Raw genomic sequence first — 12,986 nt, 5'->3', positions numbered from 1 at the left:
ATTAAGATATTTGAATAGAAGAAGATATATATTGTTATTAGAAAGACTTTGAAAATTAATATTCTTACAGATAAATAAGTAACGTAATCAACTATCTAACGCTCATTTCCACCTAACACTCGCCTTTGTAAATCAATTACAATCAACCTTAAATGTTAATATCTTAATAAATATTCATTATTTTAAGTTTTTAATTTGTAATCTATAAATATCAAGACTTATAGTATAATATAATTCAAAATTATTATAATAGAGTTAAAATTGATTAAAATATAGATTCAATTAGAAAATAAAATACAGTAAAATAAAATATATAATATTTTATTATAAATTAAGAAATATATATTATATATTATTAAAAATAATAATTCTTATATAAATATATTATAATTTAATAAATATTAAATTATTTTATATAAGAATTCTATATTTTACTTTTGAAGAATTTTTTAATTTTTTTACTATAATTTTTTAAATAAATTACAAGTAAAATATTGAAAATTCTTGAAATTTTAAATTTTGAAAAATAATTTATTAAATATAAATATATTTAAATGATTTAGTATAGTAATTTATTCGAATTACAATTTTAAAGTATAAATAATACATAGTTATTACAAAAATAATATTTTAAAATATAAATTTTATATAAAAATTTAAATAAATCAATAATAAATAAGAATTTCAAGATAAAATTTTATATTTTATTAAAAATATATATAATCTATAAGATATTTAATTTTTATATGAAAATAATTTATATGTATAAATATATTTATACATATAGACTGTGTATTTTATTTTAAAATAGTATTTTAAAAAGCTTAATAAATTAATAATTATGTGTTATTTTCTCATAGAAATGTAATATAATATAATATATATCTACAAATTATTATTCTGTTATTTAGAATAGTTTTAAATAAATATTCATTGAGATATGAATATTTGAAGTTAATTGTAATTAATTTACAAAGGCGAGTATTAGGTGGAAATAAGTGTTAGGTGATTGATTACGTTATATGATTGAAAATTCAATAATAAGAGAGAAATCATTCACTTTACAGCTCACTGAGTGATTAGAAGGTTCTTATAACAGCAGAATATTTATTATATAAGATTGTACACTGCACTGATATCAGAGTCTACATCACATAGTCTATTTATTATATCAACTGTCAAAGAATAAAAGATTAAATCAATTGACTATATATCTGCATTTTTAAATGATATATTATCTCACAATACAATAATCTATATGTCACTGCTCACAGATGTTAAGTACAGCAGAAAGAGCTTGATAAGACTACTGTATCAGAGTTTATATGAAATGAAGCAAGCTGTAAGAGTATAGTGTTTTCTCATAACAGAGTATCTGACTATATTGAGATTTAAAATATTATCGTATAGCAGTGAATTTCTATATTACTCTGTTTACAAGATCTATATGATATTGCATATTAATGATTATCAGATGATGAGATCTCAAGAACAGTAATTAAACTGAATATTGAAAGAAATTACAAAGAGATTTGAGACAAAGAGTATTGAAGAGATCAAGTCATATCTTGAAATGAAGATTAAATATCAGAGAAATAGAAATCTAGCAGTTACACAGAGTTATTATATTAAGAAGATTTCTGAAGATTTTAGTATGAATAAGATGAATCCTGCAGGAATCTCAATGATAATAGATATATAACTAAAAGTTTCATCTGATGAGAATAATGAATTGAATAACAACTTTACAGCTATAAGATATTATCAAGAATTGAAATCATTACAGTATTTAATCTCAAGCAGTCAGTCAGATCTGATATTTACAGTCAACTATCTTTTATATTATAACTCATATTTATACAAAGCATGTTGAGCAGTGTTGAAGCATGTTCTACATTATATCAAGAAGATAAAAAATCATAGCATATTATACAGAAAGAAGATTAGTAATAAGAATCTAAGTTCTGTAACATACTATGATTCAAACTGAGCGGAAGTGAAATCTCAATACAAATTAACTATCAGCTATATTATATTAATTAACAGGTCACTGATCTCATGACAGTTACTGAGACAGATATCTATTACTGAATCAATCAAAGAAGCTGAGTATATTACAGCTAGTGAGACAGCTTGTGAGATAATCTGATTGAATGATATATTATATAATACTGAGTTGATGAATGATGAAAAAGTGAAAATATGCTCACATCTATAAGTTAATAATAAGAAAGTTAAAAATAACATATCAAAACCGCTTCACCATGAACTCGCTCAATTTTTCGAATAAGAACCCGCCGATAGATTGATCGAAAAGTCCTCGATTATATGAGCATTTTAACCCCATCGCCGACTGCATTCCCCGTGTGGTGGTGGAGTTATTAAGCCAAATGTGATCCACATGTTGTTTGAAACTCCTGTGTGAGATTATCCCCTGTTCATCTCTATCACATCACAACCCCGGGCCAAATTGCTATACAAATTGTAAGGTGAAGATTATTATTATTATTCTTCTTCAATTATAGATGTATGCAGTCAGAGACTATAACATCTACCTGAGAACCTTTAGTTCTCAGAGTTTTTCCTATATCTATAGAGTCAGCTATTATACATTTATCAATTTCAGATACATAAAATCAGAAAATTCCAGCTCAGAATATAAAAACTTTTTACAAATTGCAGTATTTTAACATCTTCTCATACTTTGAAATCATTTGAAAATATCATGACAAAGAAAAAGAGAACATAGTCTTAAAGATAAACACATTAAATAAATAGATAGAAAAGAATAGAAAGAAACAAGTACAGTAAAAAGAGACTATAATAAAATAAAATTATTAAAAGATAGTGTATAGCTGTTTTAACAGACTATATCTAATTAATTTTCATCTCTTCATATTCAGATACTTCCGAATTCAGTCATTTTCTTATAGCAGCTTGAGTTTCTGATAGAGAGTCTATTAAGTATTTAATTCCTGTCTCAGTTGAGAATAAGAACTGTATATTTAATTGATTTAAATCATACTTCTTCTTTAATCTGACTCTGAGACTATTATATAATGCACAATGCATTATAATATACTCAGGATTTTCATTCACATTGCAGAATAAGCACTCTGTTGAATCAAATCTATTATCAAATCTTTGTATATAGAATGTAGCAGGCTGCGCCCGATCAATCATATAGACTATTTCGTTACACGTCATAGATTCTTCCGCTCCATTCTCAAACGCGTACACTCCGATTCTCAGCCATTCTCGATTGCCGTTTCTCAGCCGCCACAAACGCGTATAGATTCTTCCGCCCTGAAGCTTCACTGCACACATCACCACATACATGTATAAATATTCATCTCAATCACTGATTCTCACACTTTCTCTTTCTTTTCTTCTCTAATGTTTTTCACTTTGTTATATAAGACCTATCAATATAATACTGATCTGTTCAGTGTAGATCTCTTACACTAGAAAAATATTCATTATCTTCTTATTAGAAATGATTATTCACATATCATCTCCTCATTAGAAATAATTATTTATTAAGAGATATTCAAACATGTAACAACATGTAAGAAAGAGAAACACAGTTAAACAGACACTGAGTTCTCAGATAGAAGCTTACTTATCAGTTACTCTGAACCTGTAATAAGATCTTACAAAGGGAATATCAGTGAAAGATCTGAGAGTTCTGACACTCAGATATATAAGATATTTATACAATTACATATTCAATAAAACAATACAATCATGTCTAATAATAATATGAGAGAACTCTTAAATATAAGTATAGAAGTGATATCACAGTGACTCTGAGCAATGTTGAAATTATAACAGCAACAGATAGCAGACATGCACTCAACTTAATAACTTCAATACAAAGAGATTTAACAATTAATTCATGCAATTTCAACATCTACAGAATCAAATATAAAAGCACTGAAGAAATGCTTAGATACTCTTATATATTTCAATACTTCTGATCTCACTCTCTACTCATCATGAAGAATGAAAATGCTTGTGAAACTGAGTGTAGATAAAGATGTCATTGATTCATTAATTAATCAAGATTGATATATCAATAAATGATTGAAGAATTGCATAAAATGAAAGTTTCATTTATAAATGAAAGCATGTGAATCAGTGTTATAAACATCTGATAATATTATGAAACATCTTAATATTCTGTTCTGAGAGACTGCTATGTAATAGAAGATGTTAGATTGATTACAGAGTATCTGACAGAGAAATATTTCTCTTATAACATTCATCTCTGACTTCAATATCAAGATTCTAGAAGCAGATAATCAATCTTAAGAGAATCAAATAAAGATTAGCATACTTAAGAAGACATTAACTTTTGAACTCTTACAAGTTCTTATAAGTGCAGATGAAGATCAGACTTATAAAGACTTCTGCACACAGCTCTGAACATTGAATAACTGTCTTACTAAGCTCAAGAGTATACAGAACAGTGATAGAAGATATTACATCTCAGTCACTTATACACTCATATCAAAGAATAACAATGATACAGATGCTATGAATTAAGTAGACTTAAATGTCTATATATAAGTAAGAGTCTCTGCTATCTGAACAGGCTTCTCAGTTCCTGAAATCACTTTCAAAGAAGTTACTGATTAACATTAATAAGAAGTATACATTAACTGTAACTGATCAGAGTACATTGCTTTCAACTGTTAATCAGTCTACATGCCTTCTCATTCACAGAATGAATCAGTGCCTATCTGCATTAATCATATTACATTAGAAGAAGAGTCAAAAGATAACTATAAGAATACTCTGATGAAACAGAGAAAAGATTTGCTTCTATTCAAATTTGCAAACAGAAGCTTGAAGAGGTCAGATGATAACAATTTGAAGAGAAAATGACAATGAATGCAATTCTTGTATCTACTGTGATTGATAACATGTATAATATGAAAGCCATGATAGACAGCAGTCTATGTCACTATACAATGATAAAATCTTCAGTCATAAGACATCATAACCTTCAGTGTATCTTCTTATCAAAATCCCGACTTCTTGCAGAATTTAATGATTCAAAAGATGTTTGTATCTGTTACATAATGAAACTAAATATAGATATGAGAGAATATCAACATGAAGATGCCTATGTATATGAAGTTGATAATGTCAATTATAATCTTATATTAGAAGTTGTCTGACTATCTGAACAAGGCATCTTGTTAAATGCTTGAAACAGAAGCTTGATATTCTCTAACAATAATAGAATTCACAAAGATGATATTCACAAGACTATGAATCTTACACAGATCTCTGCCAATGCTTATGAAATACTCTGAAAAAGAAGTCATCATGAAAATCACTGACAGAGTCACTGATAAGATTACTGACAGCATAATCATATGTCAATCTATTTCATCAGTCTGACTGATGTTAAAAAGACTCTAGAAAAGTTATCCTATGTTACAATAACAGATTCTTATACAAAACTCCCTCAATAATATCATGAATATCGAGCTGATAAGATAATAATGTTACAAATCTACCTCTCTTACAAGTTTCAGAAGTGGACCACAGTATCAAGTTAGAAAAGAGAGATGATAAGAACTCTAAATCCTCATAAGACTCTCTTTATAATATGTTTCAAGATGAACTTCTTCTCCTTCAAAAGACACTCAATGATCTGTTGAGTAAAGAATTAATACATATTAGCAACTCTTTCACTGCAGGCTCTATTCTCTTTGTGAAGAAATCAGATGAAGAACTTCAGTTCTGTGTGAATTATCAAGAATTGAATAGATTAACAAAGAAGAACTGTTATTCTTTATCTCTTATCAATGAAACTCTAGCTCACATTGAACAAGCTCAATGATTTACAAAGTTAGATGTCATCACTGTGTTTCATAAGATCTGTATCACTGAAGAAGATGAGTGACTTACAGTATTCTGAACATGATATAGTCTCTTTGAATAAGTAGTCACACTCTTTGAACTGACTAACATCTTCAGTAAATTTCAGAAGTATATCAACTGAGCACTCTGAGACTTTCTTGATGAATTTGCATCTGCATATCTCAATGACATTCTCATCTTCACTGATAAATCCAGGAAAGAATATCAAGAACACATGTAAAGAGTATTACAATAACTACAGAAAGCAGAACTGCTGATAGCCATAGACAAGTATAATTTTGAGATTAAAAGTTCAAAATATCTAGACTTTATCATAGAAGCTGGTAAGGAAATCTGAATGAATTCTGAGAAGATCTCTGCTATTCTTGAATAGAAGATCTCACACACTGTGAAAGATGTACAAAGCTTCATTAAATTTACTAACTTCTATCAGCAATTTATATAAAACTTCTCATATATCACAAGATTACTTACAGAACTCACTAAGAAAGACTCAGTATTTCAATGATCAGCAGACACTAAAGCTGTATTTACACAGATGAAGAAGATATTCATTAATATCTCTCTACTAATAATATTCAATTCTGATCATAAGACAGTTATTGAAGCTAATTTCTCTGACTATATTATAGAAGAAGCTATATTGCTATATAATGATGAAGATATCTTATAACTATACATCTTTATGTCTAAGAAACTGAGTTCTGCTGAATACAACTATGAGATCTATGATAAGAAACTTCTCACAATTATACAATATCTAGAAGAATAAGACTCTGAACTTTAAAACATCTCTAAATTTGAGATAATTACAGATTATAAGAATCTCAAGTACTTTATAACTACTTATAAACTCACTGAATAACAGATATGATGATCTGAGTTCTTAAGCCACTTTTATTTTACAATACACTACTGTTCTGACAGCCAGAACTTGATGACAGATGCTCTCTCATAATAAGAGCAAGATATACTATTCAATATAACAGATACTCACTGAATGAACTGAGAGCACTGACTCTTAAATCTGAAGATATTAGTTGATCAAGATAAAACAGCTTATGACACTATATATACTTCTCTGATTAGAACATTCTCTCACTAAATCATCACTGATATTGATACTGATATCTCAACTTCTTCTGAACTCACACTGAATAAATTATGGCATGTAACAGCTTAAACTGATGAACTTCTTCAACCACTCTCTGAAGCAGTATGTTAAGAAGCACTCTGATTTCTCTGAGAACTATGTGTAAGAACTGATATCTCAGAATGTTCAATTGATGATAATAACACTCTATGATTCTATGAATAACACTGAGTCTCTTACTTCAAACCCTTACACATCTGAATAATGCAAGAGATACATGATTTGTGTATGACTAATTATTCAGACTGTGAACAACTGTATAGAATGATCTTCTGAGAGTTCTATTAACCTGAGATATTAAACAGCATCAGATTCTTCATCTGAAACTACAATCACTGTTCTTCTATTTTCTTATAAAAGAACTGTAGAAAAGATCTACTGAAATCACTCAATATCTCTGATAGAATCTGATAAGATGTAGTAATTAACTTCACTATTAATCTATCTGAGAGTAAGAGTTGTAGAAACATTCTGATTATTATTGACTGACTAAGTAAAGATGTAATATTAAAATCTTATAATAAGATGAATATTGAATAAGTTATTAAAGTCTTCTTACAGAGTTCATTCTATCAGATGCATGAGTTGCTGAGATTCATAGTATTAGATCAGATTCATTAATTTGTAAGCACTCTCTGAATAAGAATCTATCAAGTTCTCAAGATTATATACTGTCTATTAACTGTCTATTACTCTGAGACTGATAATGCATCAGAATGAATAATTCAGATCATAAAGAATTATCTCTGTAAGTTCTACAACTACTTATAAGATGATTAGCATGACCTGCTTCTACATACAGAAATCACTATCAATGAATGAAATGACATTTTAATAGATATAAGCTCATTCTTTCTTATACACAGTTATCACATGAAGATGTTGAATCTTCTAGAGATTATAGAGTTCATATCAGACCTCTGCAGTCTGATTCAAATTGCTGATAATATAGTAACAAAGCTCTGAGATGTCTGTGACTGAGCAGAGGTCTTCATGACAACTGTGAAACAAGATTAAGAGAATTAAATCAATATTCACTAAGATCTCACTGAATAATATAAGATAGAAGACTTGATATGATTGAATCTTAAAAATATACAGATCACACATTCATCTCATACACTGAATTACTGCTATATCAGATATAAAGTGATAGAAGTTCTAGATAGTCATAACTACTAACTGAATACATTATTAGAGATTTATAATGTCTTTCACACAGGCTTGCTTCACTGCACTATCACTGACTCATTTCCTTCTCAACTGACTTTCAACTGGCAGCCGTCAGGCATCATAGAAGAATATAATGAGCTTGAGTGAGAGATTGAGAATATTCTTAATAAGAGACTCTGTGACTGCAGCTGACAATATCTCATGAAATGAGTCAGCTATAATCAACTGACCTGAACTTCAAGTTCTGCATTATCTGAAACAGCAGCTCTTGATCAATGAGAACTGCTTCTGAAAGAGAAGAACTAATGTGACAGACTGTGCTCAATCAATTATATAGACTATTCTGTTACACTTCATAGATTCTTTCACTTCATTCTTGAACATGTACACTCTGATTCTCAGTCATTCTCAATCACTGATTTTCAGCTGCTATAAATACATATAGATTCTTTCACTCTGAAGCTTCACTATATACATTATCACATACATGTATAAATATTCACTCTGATTACTGATTCTCACACTTTCTCTTTCTTTTCTTCTCTAACATTTTTCACTTTGTTATATAAGACCTATCAATATAATACTGATCTATTCGGCGTAGGCCTCTTATATAGAATTTGAAATAATCATGTTCTAGTTTCAGCTGAATTATAGATGAGAATATTTTCTTTTTACCTTTAATTGAACAAGATTTTCACTTTGATTTTATCTCAAATCTTGAATAATGTATACTCTTCTTTTATTTCTGCCAGCTTTTATTTCACTTATTTAAACAAGATTCTTTTATCTTTCTCTTTATGAAAGATCAGAACACTGTTTTTTAAATAGATCTGCTTAATTCTGAACTCTTTTTTACAGCTGAATCAGCCAATTCATTGTCATGAATAATCATATAAGCAGGAACTCAATGCAGATGAATTATCAGTTTTGATATACTTTTCTTATGAATTTTCAAAATAGAGTTTAAAATCAGTTCAAGATTCATTTGATCATTATGAATCTGACTATTTCTAAGTCTTTTTAAAGCAGCTTGACTATCAGAGAATATTCATATCTCTTTCAAACTATTTTCTCTTTTATAAGATTGTATTTCAATGAGTTTGAAAGCTTTCACTATTATAAATAGTTCAGGATCAAAGACTTCAGATTCACAGCCTAAATTTCAGAAATCTGAGATAAAATTGATATTATCTTCAGTATAAGCAATGTCTGTATCTAATCTATTCAAATTCTCATTTTTTAACTCATCTGAGTAAATCAGAATAGAGTCTTTTATATTAATTGTAAAGATCTTCTTTAAATACTGTTCATATTCTCTCTCTTTAGATAGTTCACTTATTTATAAGTCTATGAGAGATTTCAGCTTTTCCCTTCAGAGAGATATCTTCTCATGATCAATTTTCTCAATATTTAATAAAGAAAATTGATTTTTAATAAATGAATATAGTCTATACAGTTGAGAGAGCATTTTCTTTAAAGTATTATTCATATTTCAATCAAGAAATCTATTTCAATTCAGTTCATTTTCTGAGTTAACTGATGAAAATGAAGAAGAGACTCTTTCTCTGATTATATGATTTAAGCTCATCTTCATGACTCTCAGAGCATAGTTTATACATACCATTTCAAATCAAATAGCAGAAGATGAAATTGATGCTTTAATTTTCATTGCTTCAATAGAAGATGATTTAAATACTTTCAGAATTCTTTTCAAAGCTCTGTTTTATAGATGTTGAAAGAGTTTAGTGCAATTATCTTGATTATTTTATTAAACTTAAACTTCATAATCAGCTACTGAGATAATACAGGCTATGTATAACTGTCTCATAGTCTGAAAGAACAGATCTCTCTCAGTATTTAATAGTCTGATTATACTATTCAGTAGTCTCTCCGTCTTAATAACTACAGGTACTAGCAACCCGCAGAATGCATCTTAAGCTAATTACATTTAAGTCTCTATAATTAACTGATCACTGCATTCATTCTCTCAGGCCAGTCACTAATTTCCAGAGATGTTAGTTAGTGACTGTCATCACTCACTTGATAATGTACATATCAAGCTTCTAGTTGCTGATCTCAGCTTCATTAGATACTTATAGATCTATTAATCAGCTGTCATGATCTCATTCTGTGTTAGAGACTAATCATAGACTTGATAACTGCAGTTCTCTCTGTCAGTATTAGAGCTTAGCAGTGAGCTTACAGACTATAGTCTATCAGAGTACTCTGTCTAGAGCCTAGATATATTTCTAGATCTGCTAGTCAGATGATTTTCAAAATTATTCTCTGTATTTGAGAGAGAGCTAGGCTCTGATGACAGTTCTAGTTAGAAACTTGCTTAAGTAGTGTATAATCACTACATTAGACCTGGCTCTATATCATTAGAACCTTGACGGGTGCACAGTAGAATAGTGAGACATTGATATCTCATACTGACTCTGATGAGTGATTGCAGAATCTCACTTAATCAGTGACTTGACTTGCAGTAAATAGTGTAGAATAGTTGAAGATTGTACTGATAGATCTATCTACAAGAGTTTAATGTAGTGATGAGTTATGTGATCTAGTGAGATCACTAATTACAACAGGTGTAACAGTCAACACTCTCTCTCAAGATAACAAGAATCACATACAAAAACACTCAATTCACTAAGATAGTCTGTCAAAACTAGATACAAATGTAAAAATTAAGTATTCCCAGCTTTTCCACCTGTAAGATCTAACAAAATCATGAATTACATAAATATTACAGTGTCTAAGAAGTTAATGAGTTCATTCATTATCATTTAATCAGTAGAAACATATTTCAAATCAATGATTCTCTGATTCAACTGTCAATATAAAAAATGAAAATGTATGTCAATGTGTTTACTTCAAGCTGTAATGACTGTCATCTTTATAAGATCTATGACATTCTTATTATCAGTGAGAATTCATATCAAAGATGTGATAATAAAGTCAAGCTTAATCATGAGATTCTGAATTTATATTGCTTCATGAACTGTCTTACTAAGAGTTATATATTCGGTCTTATTGAAACTTAGAGATATACAAGATTGATTCACTGAACATCATGAAATCAGGCTGTCTGCAAGCTTAAAGATGTAGCTGAATATCAATTTTCTATCATCATTCAAGAGGCCTGTTCAATCAGAATCTGAGTAGCTGAAGAGTAAGTAGAAATCATCAGAGAAATTAAGAAGAATAGAAGAATCAGTGAGAATGAAAGAATCAGTGAGAACAGATCTCTCATACAGACTGCAGCTGTAGAAAATACTCAAATTCATTATCTCTTTTAAATAATGTATAATGTGTAACAGAGTCTTTCAATATTGAGATATTGAATCAATGTTTCATTGAGTGAGTAGTAAGACAGTATAAGTGATATTAGAACATATTTTAACTGTAAGATACTGTAAACAGCTCACATTATATTGATATCACTGAATTGTGAAATCAGTCTCTTTCTCAGATATTGAGAAATTATTAATACAGAATTCATTCTTCATCAGTGTTTTAGCAACAACTGCATTATTAAGATAGAAATCTTGAATAAGATATTTAATATATTGATATGTAGCGGGCTGCGCCCGATCAATCATATAGACTATTTCATTACACTTCACAGATTCCAACCACTCCATTCTTGAACACGTATGCTCCGATTCTCAGCCATTCTCAATCGCCGATCCTCGGCTGCCACGAACGCGTACACTCTGGTTCTCGGCCATTCTCAATCACCGATCCTCAGCCATCACATACATGTATAAATATTCACTTTGATCACTGATTCTCACACTTTCTCTTTTCTTTCCTTCTCTAACATTTTTCTCTTTGTTATATAAGATCTATATATTATACCAATCTATTCAGCATAGGCCTCTTACACTAGAAAAATGTTCATCATCTTCTTATTAGAAATGATTATTCACATATCATCTTCTCATCAGAAACAATTATCTATTGAGAGATATCTGAACATATAATGATGCGTAAGAAAGAGAAACACAGTTAAGCAGATATCAAGTTCTCAGATAGAAGCTTGCTTATCAGTCACTCTGATCTTATAACAAGATCTTACAAAGAGAGTAAGATCTTACAAGAGAATATCAGTGAAAGACCTGAGAGTTCTGATACTCAGGCATATGAGAATATGATTACACTTCTTCAGATATTATATATCTGATAAAATGATATAATCATGTCTAATGATAATATGAAAGAACTCTCAAGTATGAGTATAGAGATAATATCACAGTGACTCTGAGCAATGTTAGAATTACAACAGCAATAGATAGCAGACATGTATATGACTCAATAACTTCAATATAAAGAGATTTAATGATTAACTCATGCAATTTCAACATCTACAGAATTGAATACAAAAGCACTGAAAGAATGCTTAAATGCTTCTGCATATTTCAATACTTCTAATCTCACTCTCTACTCATTATAAAGAATGAAAATGCTCATGAAACTGAGTATAGATGAAGATATCATCAGTTCATTAATTAATCAAGATTGATATATCAATGAATAATTAAAGAATCATGTGAAACAGAAGTTTTATTCATGAATAAAAGCATGTGAACCAGTGTTGTGAATATCTGATAATATTATCAAATATCTTGATATTCTGTTTCAAGACACTGTTATACAATAGAAAGTATTAGATTAATTACAGAGTATCTGACACAGGAATATTTCTCTTACAACATTCATCTCTGACTTCAACATCAAGATCTTAGAAGCAGATAAT

Source organism: Blastomyces gilchristii, assembly GCF_000003855.2.
Source record: "Blastomyces gilchristii SLH14081 genomic scaffold supercont1.9, whole genome shotgun sequence".
NCBI classification, from domain to species: domain Eukaryota; kingdom Fungi; phylum Ascomycota; class Eurotiomycetes; order Onygenales; family Ajellomycetaceae; genus Blastomyces; species Blastomyces gilchristii.
The sequence above is the reverse complement of the archived record's forward strand: the minus strand, read 5'-3'. Positions refer to the sequence as shown.